At 38.8% G+C, this 24,392-nt stretch overlaps 1 long non-coding RNA gene across 1 annotated transcript; it reads right to left on the minus strand.

Annotated features, from left to right (window-relative positions):
* Positions 1 to 6,827: 6,827 nt before the first annotated feature.
* Positions 6,828 to 20,646, minus strand: LOC135735897 (uncharacterized). Its single transcript, XR_010527722.2, has 4 exons — positions 20,389 to 20,646; positions 19,246 to 19,381; positions 16,316 to 16,409; positions 6,828 to 8,203 (listed from the first exon to the last, which is right to left on the minus strand). It is a non-coding gene; the product is annotated as an uncharacterized lncRNA (long non-coding RNA).
* Positions 20,647 to 24,392: the final 3,746 nt, after the last annotated feature.

The following is a 24,392-nucleotide window of genomic DNA, read 5'->3' on the forward strand; positions in this document are numbered from 1 at the left end:
GGTGAGTTGCATTGTCAAAACACCGGAAGTCCGTGTCAAAAAGAGAATGTCGACCGCCAGCGGCTGACCTGGAGTCCCAATGGCACCCAGCGGAGTTTCCAGGCAGACAGACCACGGCCGTGATGAGGGAGCGGTGAGGCAAGGTGCAGGTGACGCATTGTCAAGCTGCAGTGGTGGCGTAGGGCTGGAGACCCAAAGCAGGGGGCTCTCTTAAGGCCACATTGGTGTTGGAGAGGTCTGAGGCAAGGCAGATGGGGTTCCGATGGAACCAACGATGAAGGAGGGATCAGGATACAGGACAGATTAAGAATTTCGGACGGAACCGACGAAGAGTGAAGGGTGGGGATTTAGATGTGAATAGGATCCGTCGACCAAAGGTCTTTCAGGTCGATGTCTGCTTCTGGCTCTGCGATGGACTGATCCAAACGCCCGAGCTCCGGCTCGGGTACTGATACTGCCTCGGGTTCTTGAACAAAGAAGAGAGCACCCTCCACCGGTGTATCATGTCCAGGTTCTCAGGAGCCCACGGTTCTCTGGGCAAAGAATTTGGAGCAGTGCGGGTGAGTCCATCTTGTTTGTTTGGTCGGTTATTCTGTCCCGACTAGCCACAGTAATGAAGGCGAGGAGTCAAGAATACAATTAGCATAGAAGTTTGAAGACAATAGGGTTGAAATCCACTGGTTTAGCAATGGAATCAGTATTACACTTGAAAGCTTTCTTATCAATAAATCTGAAAATTATTTTAAAAGTATCATTTTGTCCAACAACTATTTATTCCCCCACCTTCAAATTCCCAATATAACACATTGGCTGCAGTCATACACAAAACACACGTAGCTTCACGACCGGAAATTTAAATTTTAGCAATAATATCAAATCCGATACATTGAACAAGCTTGGCTGACTGTTTGTTTTTGTATATTGCAGTTTTGATGACATCAGATGTTTAAGAGGAACTGTGACTGGGGGCAGTAGGTTAACAGAATTGCCTCATTGCTGTTAAATATTTCCTGGAATCCAGAGCTGTGTTTGAAGGTCTTTTTATTCAGGACTATGATAACAGAAGCAACAACACTCGTCCAAACATGGACACAAAGAAAGTGTCCTCCAATACACTCCATGTAACAATACCACATCATCCTACAATCCTGTTATATTGTACACCCAGATATAAGCCTGGTTTCTGCATGTATGTTGTTTAGTTAATAGAAAAATAGTCATGCAGGAAATGTAAAAAGCAGGCAAGTGTGTCATCCGATTAAGGTAAGAATCAATTACAGTGCAGTGTATGTGTGCAACAGTGGCTTAGTGTATAGGATGGTCTTAATCCTTCACACACTGATTTTTTGGTCATGCATCCCATGCATTGCCCAAATCTGATATCAATGACAAATACACCTGGAAGACTGGAAATTATGCCCTTTCTAAGAAACAGCTTGATATGTTTTGGCATACCCTATTTACAGGCATAGGTCAGACACTTATCATAGAGTTAACATAGAGTTAACCATCTGCGCTAATGTTTGGTTTATATTTAAACTTGTAGTCCTCAGTGAATCGAGGTTGTCTTAGGAACAGAGGATGCTAACAGCATTCTCATCTGCATCCATTTTTTTTACATGGTTGATTAACAATAACCCAGCTTTTGGGTAAAAACAACCTATTATTTGGGTCATTTTAACCCAGAAATGTGTTCTGTCCAATAGTTACCCAGCCCTGGGTTAAAAACAACCCAACATTTTTTAGAGTGTGTACAACTTAAAGCAACACCAAAGACTTTTTTTTACCTTAAAAGAACGTTTCCAAAAAAGTTTCAGCTTTGCTGCAGTAGGCTAAATTATTTACGACAGTGGTAATGTACAATTCCGCTTCCAACCCGTAGGGGGAGCAAAGAGCAAAAACTTTTTAGTGTTGCTTTAAAGGATTAGTCCATTTTCTTAAAAAATCCAGATAATTTACTCACCACCATGTCATCCAAAATGTTGATGTCTTTCTTTTGTCCAGTCAAGAAGAAATTATGTTTTTTGAGGAAAACATTCCAGGATTTTTCTCATTTTAATGGACTTTAATGGATCCCAACACTTAACACTTAACTCAACACTTTACAATTTTTTTCAACAGACTTTCAGAGGACTCTAAACGATCCCAAACGAGGTATAAGGGTCTTATCTAGCGAAATGAACAGGATTTTTTTTTTAAGAAAATTGACTAATCCTTTAATAAGCTATTATAATAAAAGGAAGACAAAGACAAATGAAAATAAAATGTGTGTGCATGTGTGCGTGCGTGCATGTGGGTGTGTGTCTTTTTCACCTCTAAAGTGCATCCTTTCCCATGATGCATTTCTGTTTATATTGGAGGACGGGATAGAGGGAGGAAACCTGATGACCTTATTCCATTTTGCATGCCTCCACTGTTGCTTTGCACAGGAAAGCTGTGTTAGCCTGATGACACAGACACATACTGTATAGAGTACAGTACATGTTCACTGAAATAAACAGTCCTCTAAAGCTACTCTTCTTCAGCATCATCTAGTTGCTTAGTCAGTTGATGGTGGACATTTTAAAATGTATATTTGTGCATCGACCCAAGAACAACTTTCTTTGGGATCTTCCTTTTGTCTGCTAATCTTGCAATTCAAAGGGGTCAGAGCAGCAGCAAACAAACTTCTGGGGTTTCTTTATAGGTGCAGACGTGCCTTTCTCTCAAAGCAACAGAGAAGATGAATTTAACAAGAGAGGCAATTAAAACAAGGTTATTTTTTAAACCCCTTGCCAGAAATTGTTTATGATCTGAGCAAAGCTTTTGCCAGACCCGAGTGTTTACACCACCAGAAGAATGTCGAACTGTCTTTGTGTTGAAAAGGGAATGATGATTTTTATTCTCAAGAAGAGTTATAGAGAAAGGTCTGGGTCAGGCCTATTAAACCGGTGGCCTGAGGGCCAAATACTGCAGCTTGTTAAAGGTTGTGCTGCAAATAGTCATTATCCATCCACCAAGAAAAACATCATGGATAATTGATTGGTGTGAGTTTGCTGTAACTGGAATCATCAGATAACAAACTTCAATTTTTATCATTGTAAGTTTTCATCATTATGAGTTTTTTTTTATTAATTTTAATGTGGCACTCTTATCACAAAGGCTTTTTTGTTTAATTAAGCTCTGTTTTGGAGGTTCTTGGTGTTTTCATTTAAAGGGGTCATGGGATGTTGTAAGTGTAATTACAATTAGGTGTCAGGGTTTGTGTTGAATGAACCCAAGAGCAGACATTGTGGGAAAAACTGAAGACTTTATTTTAACAAACAGAAAACAAAAACCCACGATGGGGCAAAACCAACATGAAACAAGATGTACCAAGCACAAACAGGACTAGACTATATTAAATTAAACATAGTACTGGACTAAACTAGACTAGAATGACAATGAACTATAAACTTGACTTAACTTGATTTGATTAACAATCAGGTCAGGAACAAAACAGTACGATCACAGACAGAACAAAGAGCACAAGGACTTTAAATAGGGGAAACTAATGAGGGGAACAGGTGAAAATAATAACAAGTAAGGGAGCGGGTAAAAAGTGACGAGACACAGGAAATACGTGGTCTAGTATAGTTAATATAGACAACATATTCCCCACACAAAACATTGTACTGTCAGAACCCTGCCATACTGGGCTAAATCCTAAAACTAGACAACAAGGTTCGGCAGGATCCTGACATTAGGGCTGTCAAACGATTAAAATTTTAATCAAATTATTTACATGATGTGCCAATTATTTAAAGGATTAGTCCATTTTCTTAAAAGAAAAATCCAGATAATTTACTCACCACCATGTCATCCAAAATGTTGATGTCTTTCTTTGTTCAGTCGAGAAGAAATTATGTTTTTTGAGGAAAACATTGGGTAACGCTTTAGATTACAGCCCGGAAAGTACTGCGTAAGTACAGCGAATTTACAGCGTATGTTTCTGTAACTATAGTGTACTTATGAAGTAGGTATGTGTAATTATAAGGGAACAATTTATAATATTGGGGAATAAAGGGGTAACAACCAGGATATATGCAGTAAAGTACTGCGTAAGTACAGCGAATTTACAGCATACATTTCTGTAATTATAGTTTACTTATGAAGTACATACGTGTAATTATAAGGGATCAATTTATAATATTTTTGGAATAAAGGGGTAACAACCAGGATATATGCAGTAAAGTACTGCGTAAGTACAGCGAATTTACTGCGTAAGTTTCTGTAATTATAGTTTACTTATGAAGTACGTATGTGTATTTATAAGGGAACAATTTATAATATTCGGGGAATAAAGGGGTAACAACCAGGATATATGCAGTAAAGTACTGCGTAAGTTCAGCGAATTTACAGCATACATTTCTGTAATTATAGTATACTTATAAAGTACATACGTGTAATTTTAAAAGAACAATTTATAATATTTGGGGAACAAAGGGGTAACAACCAGGAAAAATACAAATAATATATGCAGTATGTTATAACTAAGGGCTAATTATTTTAATATTACATGGCATTATGTAATATTACATATTATGCTAAAGACGTGGGAAATTACAAATTATTTATACAGTAAGTAACCTCTGGCTAACGATTCAAATATTAGGCCTACGTGATATGGTGTAGGCTACATGCAAAACAATTTTATGTTTGAGAGTAATTTAGCGAGAAAACACATTCACTGAATTGGCTCGATCATACTCTTTTCCACATATAGCTGGTGCGTGGTGATCACACTGGCGTCATCTGCTTTCACATGGATTCCACAAACTGCGCTGATTCAGAAGAGACCTCTGAGATGGTTGTAACGTACGCTGGGTCTTCATTCAATCATAGTCATACACCACATATATTTTTGAAATAATATAGGTATACAATATATTTAGGCCAAGTATTTTTTTAACCACGGGGTACCATATTTTTTCATTTCATGATGCATGTGATGGAGATTACTGAACAACAAAACTTGAAATTCAGTTGTGTTTATGCTATTTATTAGTACGATACAATTTATTTAGAATTTTCAATAAAGGTGTAAGGGTGGATTCACTACAGTGGTTCAGTCTGTAGGAATGCCAAAATGACTGAGAAATGTTAACAGCATGATATTATAAAACTGTGTATTTCTGGTCAATTATCACCCTTCTGCAACCTACTAACGACGGAAATAAGTGCAGTTATAATAGCAAGATATGTGGGAGAGCATTGCTATAATATAAATATATAAATTGCAATATCTAGCGTTTAAGTATTAACACTAAATCAAAACTAAACAACAGATTTGTAAATGAAAAGGTTTAGTAACAGTACTGACTTAAAGTAACAATTGAAATGATTACACTATAAATGCATGAAAGGGTACTTAATACAAACAATTAACTGTTTCCAATGTATGTGAGATATTACCTGATAAGATAGAGAACAGAGAAAGAAAGAAAGTTTAGATGAAAGAGAATCACCATTTAGAACTGGAATCTTAATGGCCTAAACCCAAGAACTCAGGTAAAGAAGAAAAGCAGAGGGAAGCAAGCAAAAGGCAAATGCAAAAAGGCAAAAGCCCAGAGCTCATGAAAACCAAGACCTTTATTCTCTATCCCTTGACCATGTGACTAAACCTAACATGATACATTTAAACTGACCAATCAGAAGACCACACCTTTAACCCCCACTGTATTGAATAAACAGCTGTGACAATAGTCTGCGATCACTATCAGTAAGCACAGGAATGCAGATGGTAAAGTATGGAAATGGGGATTGTGACGAAGTTATAAATTCCTATATTTTTAATATTACAAAGGTTACTTACCTTAAGAAAAAGAGTACAGGAATTTTTTGGGTCATCAAGCAAAATTAAAAATAGGCAAGGCAACTATAGTGAAAGCAAAGCAAGCAAAACTAGAACTATTTTCTGTAGTTACTGTGTAAATATACAATATTTTGTGTTGTTACAGTCTAAGTCAAACTTGTTACCCCCTTGTTTCATGTAGTTACATAGTAAATACGGCATCTGCGGGCTGTAAATTAAAGTGGCACTTGTTACCCCTTTGTTTCACGTAGTTACAGAGTAAGTACAGCATCTGCGGGCTGTAAATTAAAGTGGCACTTGTTACACCTTTGTTTCCTGTAGTTACAGAGTAAGTACAGCATCTGCGGGCTGTAAATTAAAGTGGCACTTGTTACCCCTTTGTTTCACGTAGTTACAGAGTAAGTACAGCATCTGCGGGCTGTAAATTAAAGTGGCACTTGTTACACCTTTGTTTCCTGTAGTTACAGAGTAAGTACAGCATCTGCGGGCTGTAAATTAAAGTGGCACTTGTTACACCTTTGTTTCCTGTAGTTACAGAGTAAGTACAGCATCTGCGGGCTGTAAATTAAAGTGGCACTTGTTACCCCTTTGTTTCACGTAGAGTTACAGAGTAAGTACAGCATCTGCGGGCTGTAAATTAAAGTGGCACTTGTTACACCTTTGTTTCCTGTAGTTACAGAGTAAGTACAGCATCTGCGGGCTGTAAATTAAAGTGGCACTTGTTACACCTTTGTTTCAGGTAGTTACAGAGTAAGTATGACAAATGCGGGCTGTAAATTAAAGTGCCACTTGTTACACCTTTGTTTCACGTAGTTACAGAGTAAGTATGACAACTGCGGGCTGTAAATTAAAGTGGCACTTGTTACACCTTTGTTTCACGTAGTTACAGAGTAAGTACAACATCTGCGGGCTGTAAATTAAAGTGGCACTTGTTACCCCCTTGTTCTGTGTAGTTATAGGGTAAATTCAATACTAGACTACTGGTGTAGATAAACCTAATTTCAGCCAAAGTTATCAACAAAGAACTAAATTACAAATTTAAAAGCATAGTAGAAACACCTTAATTTAACCCAAAACAAGTTTATTTAAAACAAAAATATTTATCCAAACTATAACATATTAAATACTAACAATTTTAAAAGAATAACAAGAAACTGTCAAAACAACTAACGATGAATGAACAATTTAACAAAAGAACATCAATTTAATTATTTGAAAATAATTAACCCCTAAATTTGTTTTTTTTATAGGCAACAGCTTGTTTGCAGCCTTCATTTTTTCAATTTTCGATTTCAGCTGGGGGCAGGATGAAAGAAATTTCAGCGAATCCTTTGCATATGACTGCAAGGTTGTCCCTGCAGTATAGATAGATTTCAGTCATGTGACCTTTTACGTCATGCCGCCATCTTGAGGACCTACCGAGTACCAGTAGGCTATTGACAAGCATTGGCTACCTTGCTACGACTAACGGATTTCTTATCTTTTACTGTCTATGATTCTTACGGATACAGTAAAAAGCTACGAAAGACAACATGTCGCATCTTGACTGTCATGAAAATAAACGCTACTTTAAAAAAATATATCTTGGTTAGGGTGTTATGCCTTCTCGATCCCTGATGCGTTCTTCCAGCCGCTGTCCGCTGCTACCGAAATACCACTATTTTACAACATAAGAAGGCGCGACACAACATGAAACTTTGCTTGAAGTATCACCTGGATCTCTACACATGAACGCGGGCATTGAGAACATTGTTTTTGTACACAGAGTTTACTAAAAAGAAAGGTTTTGTACAACTGACTTTGGCTGTTATGGTGTCCGCTCGTCATCTCTGCCAGACGTAAATAATCGATTTCCGAATGCGAATGAATGAATATCATATAAGGCTCCTTTTTCAACTAGAAGGTCAATATTGTTTTTCACTTGCAACAAAACAACGACTTATCCGTGCATTTTTAAGGAACTATGCTTTAGGAGATATCATCTTTACTCTCCTCCCTCCTTACGTCGCAATTGGAGATCGATACATCTTGACTGGGAAGAAAGCGGCGAGCGGACGCCAAATCATCCAAAGTGAGTTGTTCAAAACCTTCTTTTTAGTTAACTCTGTGTTCACAAACAATGTTCTCAATGCTCGAGTTCACGTGTAGAGACATAGGCGATACTTCGAGCAAAATATCATGTTGTGTTGAGCCTTCTTAGTGTTGTTAAAATAGCGATTTTGATGCTCACAGCATATTGAAGGCATAGCTTCTAGTTCTTTTGCGACCACTTCAGGTCCTCAAAATGGCGGAAGACAAGTGATTGACGTCAGCTGACATCCATGTATAGGGAGGCACTGTGAAGTCTTCTCCCTCTGATGCAATTGCCACCTGTAATCACACAAGTAGAGAAATATTTATATATTTAACAGAATGTCAAAAAAGAAAAAACTTGTTACACTAGTACAATAATAGGAAATGAATGGGAAAATATGAAAAAAAAAAAATGTTTTTGTGTGTGTACAATTTACAAATCAGCCACGATATAAAAAAGTGCACAGCATGAATGAATGGGTGAAACTCTAAAGCATCAAGAGTGCAAGACAGACAGAAAGACACACCAACCCTATATCACGAAATTACGTGACTATTTCACGCATGGAGCAGCGTGAAAATGTCATGCTTTGCCGTGTTTGAGCGTGAGCATGTCACGCTTTTCTGTTTGTGTCACTGTCACGTATTGGTTACTCAACTTTTTTGTCCTATTTTCAAACCATTGTCGCTTCGGTTTAGGGTTAGATTTGGTGCTTGTGTTATATGTCACTTTAAGTATTTGTCACTTTAAGTATTGGTTTATAAAAAGAAGATACAAGGCTTATTCTTTTATATTTTCTAAACTTTAACCAGATTTCACCTGTTGGGGTTAGAGTTTGTTTAGGTAAGGATGTAATTTTATGTAAATCTAACCCTAAACCGAAGCGACAATGGTTAGAAATTAGGACAAAAAAGTTGAGTAACTAATACGTGACAGTGACACAAACAGAAAGCGTGACATGCTCACCCTCTGCACGCGACCCTCTGCACGCGCTTCTCCCGGCTTCACTCTTCACAAGCACCTGCCTGCTCTTGTGCTCAGCGCGAACTCAAGTCATTTAAAAAAAAATTACCTCATAGAATAACATTGTTTTAGCGTTTCTTTTTTCTTTCTTCAGGTAGTAACTTAAATATATGAGAAGGAAAATATATTTGAGTGATTTCCGATCGATTTGACACGTCTATGCTATTAAGAGAATATAATGTTAGAAGCTTTTGATAGGTGACTAAACAGCAGTGGTAAGATATTACATTTACCTAAAGCGAATAGAATGTGTGTTTGTCATTTCGTTTTACCTCAGAGTCTAACATTATTCTAGTGAAAATAAACGGCTATGGTAAGATCTGTTAACCTAAAGGGAATTAAATGTTTATTCCTTTATAATAAATATCTGTTTTAAGTCTTCTATATTGTGTTAAAGTCACTGGTTGTTTATATATTTGATAAAATACCATGTTATCTAAATATGTGTTGAGGTATTTTATTTTATTAAATTAAATTAAAAATAACCTGTGTTATAATACATTCATATAATATAACATTCAGTAATATAACATTCAATTATTCTAACGTTAGGGGAATGTTAAAATAACCTAAAAATAACAGTAGGGGAATGTTTATTTTCTTTAAGAAAACATTCCTTGCTATTAAACAAAAACCTTGGAAAATAACATTCTAGAAACCAAAAACTAATGTTAGGGGAACGTTTTGGGTACCAAATTGTTAGCTGGGGATGGGCAGAAATAGTTGGCTTACATGGAAATCCAGGATTTATCAATATTCTACATTAAACAGTGTATTTTTTATTCGGGCTACTTGAATTAATTTCGGGCTACCAAAAATGAAAGAGTGCCTGCCCGAAGGGCTATCAGGGATTAAAAATTTTTGCAAGCCCTGGTATCTCTATGGCAAACGTGCGGGGGAGGGCTGAGCCCACTCGGAACTACGGGAGCACAGAGGGGAGTGTTAGCGGATGTTAAAGAGGAAACCGATTTAATTCAAACAAATCGATGTTAAACTACACATTCGAGTTAATCGATAAAATCGATTTATCGCCCAGCCCTATCTGATTGTGAAGTTTGTTTAGTGTGTTGTGATTCGATAGCAGCATAGCTTGCCGTTAGCTAAGCAGATGACTGACGTATTCCTGTGGGCGGAGTTTAGTAAAAAAAAAATTCTACTGAGGTCATTAAAGCGGGAAGTAGAGGGCTAAAGTCCAAACCGGCCGTTCGCTGTAGGCTTTGAGGTATTCAGAGGAATTCTGTTAAAGAAAATATATCACCTGGGAGTGAACTTTGAGCTTCATCATTTTACAAGTATTATTAATGCTATTATAGCAACATTACAAACTAACTAGGGTTTAAAAAAAGGGATATAGAAGAACGTGACCTTTAACTAAAGGTGGCATAGGTATAACAGATTTCACACTTTTAAAACCTGTGCTTTTAATATTGTCTGAACATTTGTAGATAAATAACATATATAACATATTTTGAGTTTATGCATGAGAGCGCCCTCTGGCTTTTGGATGTGGCAGCATTTGACCATAACTTATTGAGAAACGCTTAGGTTACTCACGTAACCCCGGTTTCCTGAAATAACGGGAACGAAGCATTGCGTCAATTTAGCTGACGCTATGGGGGGGAAACTCCTGTTTACTCCGTGACTAAAGCCTATTGGTTAACGTCTGTACAAAGTACAGACCAATGACGTTTGAACCCGCGCGCGGGATGCACACGTCCTTATATAAGCGCGGTTCAATCGTCAGGAGCTCATTATTATTCGACTGAAGCGCGCAGCCGAATAACACTCGCTGAGTAGACGTTTGTAGCACGGCAAGAGACGCAATGCTTCGTTCCCGTTATTTCGGGGAACCAGGGTTACGTGAGTAACCTAAGCGTTCCCTTTCAATACGGTTCACTTCGCATTGCGTCAGTTTAGCTGACGCTATGGGGGAACGTAATCCCATCACGCCGTGCATACACAACGTACTGAAGTGCCTTACCGGAGAGACACTGCGTGTGGCCCTATACCCGGCATATTCACCGCTTTAAAGCAAATGTGTAAGCACCATATAAATTGTTGACGCGCACACGGTGGGGTTTTAAACGCACCGGGGGCACATAACATAGCACAAGACGGCGAGGTACCGAGCGCGCCGCGGCTGTGCGAGATAAGTAAATTCAGAGTCACGTTGGTGAGCTCGCTGAGCGCACCGTGGTGTACACATAAAACGCATGAGCGTGCATGATTGAGCCGAGAGAACCTGCGCTCGTAGGGCAGGGACGTCTAAGCTGTACAATCTGACAACGTAGACGGCGAAGACCAGCCGGCCGCGTAGCAGATATCAAATATAGATATAGATACCCCTGTAGACCAAGTTCATGAAGAAGCCAAACTCGCACAGAGTGGGCTCTATATAGGACATATTTCATAGAGGGGCCTCGTGAAAGGGGTCCTAGCAGCTTGCGTCAATGTGTCATAAGGCAGGTTAATATTTTGAATCTTGGTAGTTTAAGCATGAGATGCGTATCACTCTGATTGAACGTAGCTTATAAAGCGATGCAATGAGTTTATAAAGGAGATGACTCGTCAGCTTGTTCAGGGGGCGAGATCTCAGTCTGGTTCGGTAAATAATGAAACCACCGTAGTTTGCCCGACCGCATTATCACAATAACACGGTCGAGAGTGCTGCAGTGCTAAATCATCCCCTTAATGTACCGTATTCGCAGTACAAGGTGATTGATATGAGACAAACGGCGTTCCACGCGCAGAAGGCTGATTGCCGTTGTAAAGCGTGTTCAACCCACAGCAGATGCTGGGCTAGCTCGTAATGACAGCACTTCATGCAGCCGTGTGTAACTTAAGCATAAGCGTCCCGGCCGTCAGCTCGGGGCGGGACCTTTGCTTAGTCAAACTGAAGTGGACTTATGAACAGAATGCCACGATATTCAGCTTTCTGAGGCTCGTTAGAGGGGTACGTGTGTCCGTCCTAAACGAGATGCCGCGCGCATCTGACTGTGCGCGCGCTTTGAGCTTTGAAACTTATTGTGGCGGGTAGCAAGCTCACTTGAGGTTGATATTACCCTTAATATCTCCGAGTATTGGAGCGGAGGTGTGAGCGTATTCGGATCCGCTAATATAAATCAGCTATATGGCCGAAAAACGTCATAAACCGCTTGGCTGTAAGCCTTTGAGTGGCCGTCCGGAGAGGGCGCGATTCAAACGCTTGGAGCCATGCAAAAGTCTGAGGCTGTCGTCTCTCTAGGAAGAGAGAATAACAGCCGTAAGACCGTGCTCGTTTGCGCCATCAGCATCGTAGCGGAGAAACTGAGGCGGGCTGCGAGCGAATTTGGCAGAAAGGTGTAAGAGACACCGTACAGTCGTGGGGTGTCAATACACAGTATATGGCCAAACCGGGGTTTTTTCGGCTGCGAGCGAATTTGGCAGAAAGGTGTTAGAGACACCATACAGTCGTGGGGTGTCAATACACAGTATATGGGCAATCCGGGGTTTTTTCGGCAAGCGTCGATAGAATTATGGACAGCGGGCCATGTGTGCGTATTACTGATTGCTTGTCAGTAAGGCGATAAAGTGTTTAGAGACACCGTACAACCGTGGGTGTCAATACACAGTATACTAAGCATGGAAATTACTCTTTTTAGAGGAATTAAATACCGTTCGCCACTATAGTGAGGTCGCATAACCGACAGTATTACACAGTATGTTTTGATAAACAGCACACAGAAAACATTTCAGGGCAGTCCAGCCGAGGCGCGACTTAACCCTTTCTCCCAGACAGTTTCGTTCTCTGTTGATGCAGCTGTGCTGCGGAGACCAGAGCTCAGCCGTTCAGGTGCACAAGCCTCAGTAGTGACGGTGACCGAACGGCTCACGGAGCAGAGCAGTATGTCTAGGTGGTTTAATGTCAGACTGAACCCATTGCAGAGAGGAAGTCTGCCGTGAGGCCCGCGGTTTTGCCGTTTATTAAAAGGGCAGAAAAAACGGGTATATAAGAATGTACTAATATTCAGCGCACTGATATAGGACGGGACTGAATAAAGGGAGGTATTCAGGCCTCAGTATATTATAAACAAATTCGTTCTGCCTCTGATTCCGTCTAAACCAGAGAGAAATGACCGGGCAGACGAACAGTGAGCTATCCGAAGTGAGACAGGCTCAGGCCAGTAAAGCTCTATAATAAGTGTTTTAGCGCTCCAATAGAGGCGTGTCCGCCTTATCGAGCAGACGAATGAGATTGTGCCGCTCCAGGAGGGGAGGGGCATGAAGCTCTCTTATAATGAGTGTTCTTGGTGCTCCAATAGCGGCGAATCCGCCCTATCGAGCAGACGAATGAGATCGCGCCGCTCCAGGAGGGGAGGGGCATGAAGCTCTGTAATCGTTGAACACTAGACAGCTGCATTTAGAGGCAGTGAGCCGTAATACCGCATGCTAACTAAGCCGTTAAGAGACCTCACCACTGTGGGGAAAGGGGCGAGGGACTCCGCGAGCGTGGAGCACGAGTGGCTGTGCTATGACAGAGAACAGGGGCAGACCGCCCGTGTTTGCTTGTCGTATGCATCCAGTTCTACGGTTCCCCGCTTGTTCATCTCAACAAGAGAGGAACGGCAGAGGGGAGCAGCAACACAGACAGAATAGCCATGCGTCGTATGAACGGTATCACCCGATACACTCGGGGGATTAATATATGTGCCAGAGATCTCGCCACTGAATGTGAGAGGAGCGAAGGGACTCTGTAAGCATGAACGGTTGCGGTGTGACAGAACACAGGGGGGGGGTTAGAGTGTGTTTGTGCTTGTCTATGCATCCATCTAGTCTCATGGCTCGCAGTGTGTTCATCTCGGCGAGAGAGGAACAGCAAGGGGAGCATGAAACATGGATAAGACAACCAAAGCATAAGCGCGGTCCTGGCGTGGGAGGTGCCAGACCGGTAACGCGCTCGGAGGAAAGTCATAGCAGAGAGGCTCACCGAGCCGCTGTGCTGGACGCTATTACAACAGCGCCTGCTCTTTTAGCTTATAGCTTTATATTAAAAATATTGATCTTACCGGGCGGCCGCAGGGGAGACCTCGTCAGGCATGTGTCCGCTGCACAGGGCTCGTACCACGGCAAGCAAAGGCTATCTTCGGTTCTCGGCCGGAAAGCGGCAGGGGAAGACGCTAGACCTGAACTCTGCTTTCTTCGGTTCTCAGCCGGAAAACGGCAGGGGAAGATGCTAGGCCTGGACTCCGCTGCAGGGCTTTTGTCAACGGCGAGGTAAGGCTTCTTCTTTTCTTTGGAGCAGCGAGAGGTTCGCGCTGAAGGAGAAAATAATGAGCTCCTGACGATTGAACCGCGCTTATATGTGACCAGTCACGGAAAGTAGGGACACAAGTCGGATCTGGGCATTTTGAGTTATTCACAGATTCTGAAAGTGCAGTTTCTAAGCTTTCCAACGATGTGTAACACATGGAAATCTGATAAGATTTGGAGAAGTTGTGGCCATTTGAATATAGGAACTCAGAAATACTCAAACCGAGAAAATCGAGACGAAAGGGACTCTTCTTTTCAGCTGGGGGAGACAATAAGGCTCATTTACATCTCATTTAGCTAAGCCATGCCCCCTGTAAAACCCTTTTTGAGATGTTCTAGCATCATATGTAGTATTTTATGACCAAATGACAACCCGCAAAAGTAAACATTACTCTTTTACCTTTGTGGGGATCACAAGTCGAATCCAGTCTGTTTCAGATTATCCAATGACCATATTTGTCCACAAATGCATATAATCCGTGAAATATAGATTGTTTACATCAGATTTCGCATAAATGTCTGGTAATACAATCTAATATATAATCTGAAGACTATTTAAATCGTAACATGTAAGGGCATATGAGCTTTCACTCCGTTAAACACATGAACCCGCCTTCAAAGTTTGTATTTAAAATAGGGAAGTAGTATAATAGATCATCCAAACAGCGCCGTCGAAAACGTGACATCCTTTAGAGAGGTTACCAATGGCTCGCTCGTTCCTCCATCACCCAATGACTTCATGGAAAATATTGATAGACAAAACATGTAGCCAATTATATGAAGAATACAACGATATCTGTGTAACTTCTGTGTGTTTGGACTCATGCTGCGCTGCAAGAACTGACATAGAGATGACGTCAAAGTACCGCGAGAGCGAGTCGAAATTAAACTACTCCGTAAGATTTCTTGAAGAGCTCTCGCGGTACTTTGACATCCAACTGCGGCGCCGCATAAAGTCAGTGACGCGGCTGACGTACGATGCGGCTGACTGTTATTTGTTTCGCCCCAGCTTCTTTTATTTTTCTTTTGTTTTGTGAGCCCGAGCTTTACAGTCTGGGGAGACGCAGGCTATAAGTTTGAAAAAAAAAAAAAACTTAGCAAACATGTCTGAGGAACAGGGCAGCGCGTCACTACAGTCACGTGACTTCACGCTCGAGCCAGAAGAGAAGACAATGCTGAATAAAGTCGTAATTCTGCTATTTTTGGACCAAACTGTATTTTCGATGCATCAACACAATCTTACTGACCCACTGATGTCACATGGACTACTTTGATGATGTTTTTATTAACTTTCTGGACATGGAAACCATACATAGATTTTCAATGAAGGGGAAAGCTCTCGGACTAAATCTAACGATAAAACATCTTAAACTGTGTTCCGAAGATGAACGGAGGTCTTCCGAGTTTAGAACGACATAAGGGTGAGTCATTTATTACATTATTTTCATTTTTGGGCGAACTATCCTTATTTAGTAGTCACGCTGTTCCCTTTGGGGGCGGAGGCGAAAACACAAGCTTATACAGTATGTAAATATACACACAGACAATGACGCCCCCCGCTGCACGCTAGAATCTCCGGAAAAACAAGCCTATTTTAACCGCAAAATGTACGCTTTTAAATATACAAAAACTGCTATCTCAAACATGGAGAGGCTTCTTCGTGATCTCAACTAACAGATTCTGCAATAAAACGAAAATCACAAATTTCGAAAAAAAAACTTTGTTTCTCATTTTCTCGAAACTTGTGCTGCCGACTTGAGTCCCTGGTTTCCGTGATGGGTCACATATAAGGATGTGTGCATCCCGCGCGCGGGTTCAAACTTCATTGGTCTGTACTTTGTACAGACGTTAACCAATAGGCTTCAGTCACGGAGTAAACAGGAGTTTCCCCCCCATAGCGTCAGCTAAACTGACGCAATGCGAAGTGAACCGTATTGAAAGGGAACTGGGCATAATAATTGTACAATTAATTATTACACCCCTACAGTATAGCCACTGTGCATCTGTGATGGATAAAAGTCTTCCGCACAATGGGTAACACTGAATAGACACACAACAGTACATCATCTAATCATACAAAATAAGTAATGTAGTACCTATTATAACACAACATAGCCGTGTTTTTTAAAGGCCTTCTTCACCCCTGAACCATCCATGTACATTGTTGCCATCAATCTGTTTGTAAGAACTCTGATAAAAGAAAAAAGACAACCAATTATATACATGATAACAGTAATCGTGTTTATGTGTTTGGTGAGGGGAAAGATGTGGAACTAGGGCTGTCGTGGTGAAGGAATTTCCCTTGCAGTGATTTTGCGTGGCTCACTAGCGCGCTATGCGGTTTTAAATGTCTTTCCGTTATGAGAAAAAGATTAACAAGCTATACTATTATATAAATATATTTTTTGAAAAAACTAAAATAAATTGAAGAACAATTTCTTAACAAGAAGTTTTTTTAAGTGCAAATTTACATAGCATCGGCAAATACAAAACAAAGCAGTGTCTTAAAAATACATGTAAATTAGACCGTATTTATGCACCTGTAAATGTACAAAACGAATGCAATATAGAAGGCAATGAATATTTATTTAAGGCAATTTCAATAGTATATTAGTAGATAAATTAACTTGTATCTATTAAGTATGAAAACGAATAAATCATTGTTTTGGCTAATTTAATCTGGATGGATCATTTTTAGACTGATTTGTCATAATTTCAGATCAAGCTTAAATGCTATCTATAACAACTTAAATTATATCCCGAGTGTAACTTGGTCGAAAAATATGTAGAAATATAGCCTATGCGAGAACAAATTACAGAACAAAAATGTTTAGCTCACGCGGACTGAACGAAAAGCCGTTAATTAAGCGAACTCTCTGTAAAATAGAGGACGTGCAGAAACAATCAGGTCGGCAGATGATCATCAATGTTTCAGGCAGAGACTGGTGACAAAAAACTTTAATATCTAAATGTCCAGGTAAGAGTCAAGTGTTCAGTCAGTTAATAATAAAGCAACAGGCATTAATGGCTGCAGTTTCCTCATCCACGGAGCGGACGCTGTAGATACACAAAGAAAAAAACTAAATGTTTTTATTTTAAGTGGTTTTAATTAGGGCTGCACGATTCGGAGAAAAAATCTAATTGCGATTTTTCTGAACAAAATTGCGATTCGCGATTTAAAGTGCGATTCATTGGTATATAATAAAAAAGCTACATCCAGGATTGTTGTGGTGGTTTTAATAGCACCAAAGAAAGATGCTGTGCTACTGTTTATTTAAGACCTCTTAAACATTGTACCAAGGTGTCTGCAGGACTTTGCTCTTCTGCAGACACACCTTTTTTAATCTAAGAACATTAAGAAAATACAGTTTAACAAAAATTTATTGAAAGTTTTATTTAAAATAACATATAGGCCAATGTATTTTGGCTGTCACTACAACAATGCTTCTGACAAGCAAATGTTTAGTTTTTTCTTTTAATCATAAGACTATAATCATCTTGTTTTACTTTTCAGGCATCTGTAATAAATGTTAATATATTAGTTATTAGAATCTATGATTTAACATAAGCAAAAAATACAAATAAAACACTGCACAGTCCTCACTGTAGGATTTTAAATGTGGAGCTGCAGAAGCTTGTTCAGTTAAGAGTAAGGAGTGATTTTAATTTTTGGTGTGTAATAAACATTTCTGACACAGAAAGCACCAGGTTACCGTCTGTCACTTTAAGACACAAGACAGCTTTAAAACTGCTCTGCTTTAATGTACTGATAAACATCCAGCTGTTTATGTTCACTTAGACAAGAAAGAAAACTTAAGTTTAGTGATCACGCGTGTGCTGACTGCTCTCTGTGTGCGCGCTTCATGAACCCTCGTGCCTGTAAATATTCAAAGCGATGCAGATGTGCGCGTGCAAGAAACTATACTGTACCTCTTTTGTCTGCTGTGTTCCGGGCTTTAATGAAACCTGCTTATAGTCTGATGAGGCGCTTGTCATTGTTTGCGATGCATGACGAGAAACGGACGTATATACACACCTTTCTTTAAGTCCAACATTACACAAAAGGGAAATGTTTTCGCGCATTTCTGTCCTTTCATTTGCCGGTTAATGAGTTATAATGGGTTTTAAAAATGACTAATCCAAAATCTGCCAACTTCCATGACATTCCGCATTGTGCAGTTAATTCCATTTGTATGCATTTCGCGATTCTGTCCGTGTTTTTCGCATCGCGGAAATCATATGGCCGTACACTTTGTTGGGGAGTTGAACTGCTGCTTGCGCAATGGCGTTATCTGACGTTCAGTCAGCACCTCAGTGTTAATGCACTCTATTGGTTTAAACTGCATCAAACGTAAAATGCGCATGAAGCGAACTGTCAAAAACTGCGTACTAGATGATTGTTATTTTTGATAGTTCTGAATCGAAATAATCGCAGTTTTTGCGATTCGAAAATCGCATCCATCCGAATCGCGATTTCGGTTCAAAAACGATTAATCGTGCAGCCCTAGTTTTAATGCTGGTAAGCAATCAGTTATATTATGGTGCTTTGTATTTGTGTTGATCAGTTAAATTAAAGTAATTTTAATCTTTAAAACTGCATCTAGATGCAGACGACGCAGCTATTCTGTCATCTTAGTTTCACTTCTTTCACACATTCACTGTATGATTTAACGAAATATGAATAGTATAGTATTACATTTTGAATTGAAATTTACGGAAAACAAGTTACTCTCTTAACTCTTGACAATCTATTTGGCCTTTATTATACATGTATGATGTGAAAAACAAGAAGGGCATAGCTATATATGAATTTAATGTGAAAAGCGCGGTTGTTGCGGTTACGTGTCATTCATGCGGTTAAGCTTCTCAGCAGTGCGGAAATACAGGATTGCGGTTACCGCGACAGCCCTATGTGGAACTCGGTCCATTGTTACACCAAACAGCACATATAGGCTAACAACATACAAGGAGAGGAAAAAACCCTGGATAAGCAAATCACAGGGAGAGATTCAGAGCACCCACTCACCCTCGGGCCCCGGACAACATTACACGGTGAAAGATGCAAGAGTCACAACACTGGCACGGACAATCCGGATAGTAGTCTCTGGAGGAGCATGAAGGAACACAATGGTTGGAACAAACAGAGACTCCAAACAAACGATCTGACAAAGACAAGAGAGACAGGGTGTTAAATATCAGGGGGAATGAGCAGCAGCTTACATCTCCTAAAACTGTCATTTACATTCATAAGGTTTATTTTCAGGGTTTTTCCTGGCACAAAAGGAGGCGGAGGTGGTGTCATCCTGATCTTAACTTGTACACACACGTAGGCCTACCGTACCTTTAAGTGGCTTACCCAAAGTGACTTCAACTTATTATTTCTAATAAAATTTGATTAAAATGACAATTATTAAGTAAAAATGTATATAAAACATTAATTATTTTACCAAACAGGAATGTTTTTAATAAAATAAAGCTTTTTATCACCTTTAACTAACTTTTTAGCCCACAATGGCCAACTGAATTAACCAGTTTTACTAAATGATCAAAGCTCATTCACATCTTGCAATCTCTGTGGTTTATTTTAAATGATTCAATCAGGGTATATTCAGGAATCATAGAGATGAATTTACTACCTTTTTCACCACCTTCACAAGATTTTTTACTACCAACACGACATATGACTGAAAAGTTCAATAGCTTAAATGAAGCGGTTCAAATGTCATTCGTGTGCGAGAACGTCGTACTGGGGAACTCGCTGTGTACAGTTACAGTATAGCCTAACTTACCGATTCAACGATCCAACTGCACTGATAAAGCAAAACAATGATGTTGCCTACGCTACGTCATATTAATTTCGCATCCAACTTTAGTGGACAATTTTTTGAATCACTTTTATTAGTACGAACAAAAACTGTAAAACTAACATTCCTCGCGACATTTCAAAATCGTAGACATTTTAAAAAACAAGTTATCTGCTTAATGGATCTAACTCTGTTAAATTACCTCAGAATCCTTCACAGTAATGTTACATTAACTAACGGGTAATTTCAATTCACAAAAAGAACAAATTAATCATTGCAACGTCAAATATTTAATCAAAACACAATCTTCTAAGTTTTTATAGTCACCAAATTATGTTTTATTTCATGAGATGTTTATTACTCACCTGATAAAAGCGCCAACTTTCTCGAGCTGCTTCGACTTCCCTCCCTCACAGCTGGCCTGACGTGATGACGTGCGTTTCAACGGTCATCAACGTCATAAATCTTCCAAATATTTTTTATTTTATGTTTTTCCGTGTATACATGTATAACATTGTCATCCTTGGTTTGCATCAATTTACACACAAAAATAAATAAATAAATTGTTGAAGTCCATTCTTTAGCTGCAGAGAAACCCAAGAATGTCCAAAAGCTATGGCGCCATCTACAGGTGGTATTAGGAATAGAGAATATAAATAGGCATTGTAGGTCCTACATTTTTCATAATTAAAATAAATTTTTTTTTAAACAAATATGATTTTTTTTAAGAACCCTAGCATTGCATCTATCAGTTAAAGACAAGAAAATTTAAATCATTTAAAAATATGTAGCATTTTCACTGTGAAAACTCTAACTAATGTAAATTTTCCATAAATTACCATGTAGTTGTAATACTTTATATGCTTACATTATAGGGTATTACAATTTCATTATCAATTACAGCAAATGTATTTTAATTTTAAAGTATATAATATCACTAAAAATAAAAAATGATTAAAAAAAAAATAAGTACTTCATGTGGGGTTACAGCAAAAATGCTGCCCTTTTTTGTCAAATATAATAATTACTGTTCGCTTAATTATTTCATTATCAGTAATTCACATAAATAGTTTTTGTTTGTTTGTTTTACCCACAGAAGTTGCAGAAGTCCACTTTTATGCAGAATTCCAACAACATATGATTCAAAACATATGTGCCAAATGGATGCATTTTGAGGCCCCAGTTAATTATTTTATTATTTTAAATTTACATTGATATCAATTTGATGTCAATTTGACATCAACTGAACGCCTAACATGACGTTGATTTGACGTCAACTCAATGTCAAACATGTTGGCCCGTATACTTACATAATCAATTTCAGTATGGAATAAAACTCATATTTTCACAAATTAACCACCAGAAGGACTTAATGTATAATCTAACTTTGAAATGATGCTTTGCAGCATCTTGATCAAATCTTGCCTAATATTTGACGTCAAATTGACATCAAGGTGCCCGCTGGGAAGTATACTATAATTACAGAAATGTATGCTGTAAATTCGCTGAACTTACGCAGTACTTTACTGCATATATCCTGGTTGTTACCCCTTTATTCCCCAAATATTATAAATTGTTCCCTTATAAATACACGTACGTACTTCATAAGTATACTATAATTACAGAAACTTACGCTGTAAATTCACTGCACTTACGCAGTACTTTACTGCATATATCCTGGTTGTTACCCCTTTATTCCCCAAATATTATAAATTGTTCCCTTATAAATACACGTACGTACTTCATAAGTATACTATAATTACAGAAACTTGCGCTGTAAATTCACTGCACTTACGCAGTACTTTACTGCATATATCCTGGTTGTTACCCCTTTATTCCACCAATATTATAAATTGTTCCCTTATAATTACACGTACCTACTTTATAAGTACACTATAATTACAGAAACATATGCTGTAAATTCGCTGTACTTACGCAGTACTTTCCGGGCTGTAATCTAAAGCGTTACCAAACATTGCAGCATTTTTCTCATTTTCATGGACTTTAATAGAGTCCAACATTTAATACTTAACTCAACACTTAACGTTTTTTTTTCAACGGAGTTCCAAAGGAATATAAACAATCCCAAACGAAGCATAAGGGTCTTATCTAGCAAAACGATTGTCATTTTTGACAATAAAAATAACAAATATACACTTTTAAAGCACAACTTCTCGTCATGTAGATCAGGTCGTGATGCGCCAGCTGACCCCACGCAATACGTCATGACGTCAAGAGGTCACAGAGGATGAACGTGAAACTCCGCCCCAGTGTTTACAAGTGTGTTGAAAGAGGACCGTTCCTACGTTGTTGTATGTCAACTGATACTAATTAATGTCTTTGTGGCAGTTTATTGTTTAAAATGGTCCGCAAATGTGCGTTTTATATATTTACGTTAGGTCGCGCTGGACCGGACCTACATGAAAAGTTGTGGTTTAAAAGTACATATTTTTTATTTTTCTTGTCAAAAATGACAATCGTATTGCTAGATAAGACCCTTATGCCTCGTTTGGGATCGTTTATAGACCTTTGAAACTTTGTTGAAAAAAACTGTTAAGTGTTGAGTTAAGTATTAAATGTTGGGCTCTATTAAAGTCCATTAAAATGAGAAAAATCCTGCAATGTTTTCCTCAAAAAACATAATTCTTCTGGACTAAACAAAGAAAGACATCAACATTTTGGATGACATGGTGTTGAGTAAATTATCTGGATTTTTCTTTTAAGAAAATTGAATATTCCTTTAATCTAATTAATTGCATGTAATCGCACATAAATATTGGCATGTAAATGGAGAAATTACTATCAAACAGAATAAAATAAACAGTGCTTTTTATGTTTTTTCAGGTTGAACTATAGTTTACCGGACAGTACCATAGAATGGGAGACAGGAAGGGAAAAGTGGCAGGAAAAAACCTTTAGCTGAAGAAGAAAAAAATTTGAGCACTGTGCTTGATGTTATTGAGATCTTATGAATCTTTCATGGAGACAAATGTTAAAAGCAAAAGTCATGATTTGATGTTGAAGTAACTAATTTATGCCTATTAGAAACATTTGAGATGTTAAAAAGATTTTTCTTTCCTATGGGACGTGTGCATGTGAAGTTTAGAAATCTGTAGGGGACATCAGAGAGCATCTTAATCACTGCACGTGTGATTGCTTTCTGCTAAAATGACTCCACGTCATGCCAGTCTGAGAGGTCACAAAGCGTGCAGATAGTTTGAAGGTCTTTCATTGCATTCACATGAGCGCCCCAGCTGCACGTGCTTTTGCTGATGTCAGTGTGTTATTTGACCCATGTAGGGACAAACTAAATGGGACAGAAGTGGAACTACTGCATTGCCAATATTTATTACTATGAATGAATTCACCCGGAAACAATTACTCAAAACGTAATCACGGGAACACACGAGTGATAATAGAGAACTCACAGTGGGTGGAAAAATTGCATGATGGGATTTTTTTCTTGTGCGTCACAGCCATTGTGTACATTCTGGAAAAAAACTGCATGAATAAAACTTCAAAATGACATTGAAGATGGTCACAAAAAGTCCCCATGAAATCAAAAAATTTGGAGGCTTTTATTGAGAAAATGTTTGCTCTAAGACGTTGACAAAATTCACATTTAGAATATTCAAAACATGTCTCTCATTGCACCAGTACAGTTGATTTTTGTATGATTTTTACTGATCATACAGCATTGCAGCTTCTCATCAGAATCAATATTGTGATGTAAACTAAATGCATTTGGCAACTTCTTGTTTCAGTGAAAATCGTCTGCAGATCAAACAAAGTGGTTAATTTACAGCAAAGCAGTCTTTGGTGGAGTCATAGCTTAGTGGTTAGTGAGTCAGATGTTTTACCTGAAAGTTGCCGGTCTAAGAGTTTCACAGTGCACTTTTAACTTTAGTACAAAGTAATTCTGACCCTGTTTTGGGTTTAAGAAACCTGATCTCTGCAAAAGCAGCTAAAAATCAAGCAATGTGTTAAGGTAAACTCAGTGTTAAACAGAGAAATTAAGGTGAGAGAAATTGACCGATTAGAAGCAAATAGCTGAAAGCGCTGAGTCAAGCTTTCTTTATTCCCTGCTCCTCTCTTCTGTTTTACCAGCCTGTTACCATGGATATTTGACCTCTTCAGCAGATGCTTTCAGTCAGCAGGTCGCAGTAAGCAACCAATTACTGTCAGCACTGAGGAACCTTCTACACTATAAACTAAGTCACCAAATCTCTCTTTTGAGGTAGTTCCTGAACTAAGCTCTCTGAATGACTGCAATCCTCTGAATTTAAAAAATAACTGGTCTGTGTGTTAACCGGATTTAACCCTTAAACACATACCTCAGGTCTTTAGCAATCAGCAACACGCTGTTTTA

Source organism: Paramisgurnus dabryanus, chromosome 4, assembly GCF_030506205.2.
Source record: "Paramisgurnus dabryanus chromosome 4, PD_genome_1.1, whole genome shotgun sequence".
Classification (NCBI taxonomy): domain Eukaryota; kingdom Metazoa; phylum Chordata; class Actinopteri; order Cypriniformes; family Cobitidae; genus Paramisgurnus; species Paramisgurnus dabryanus.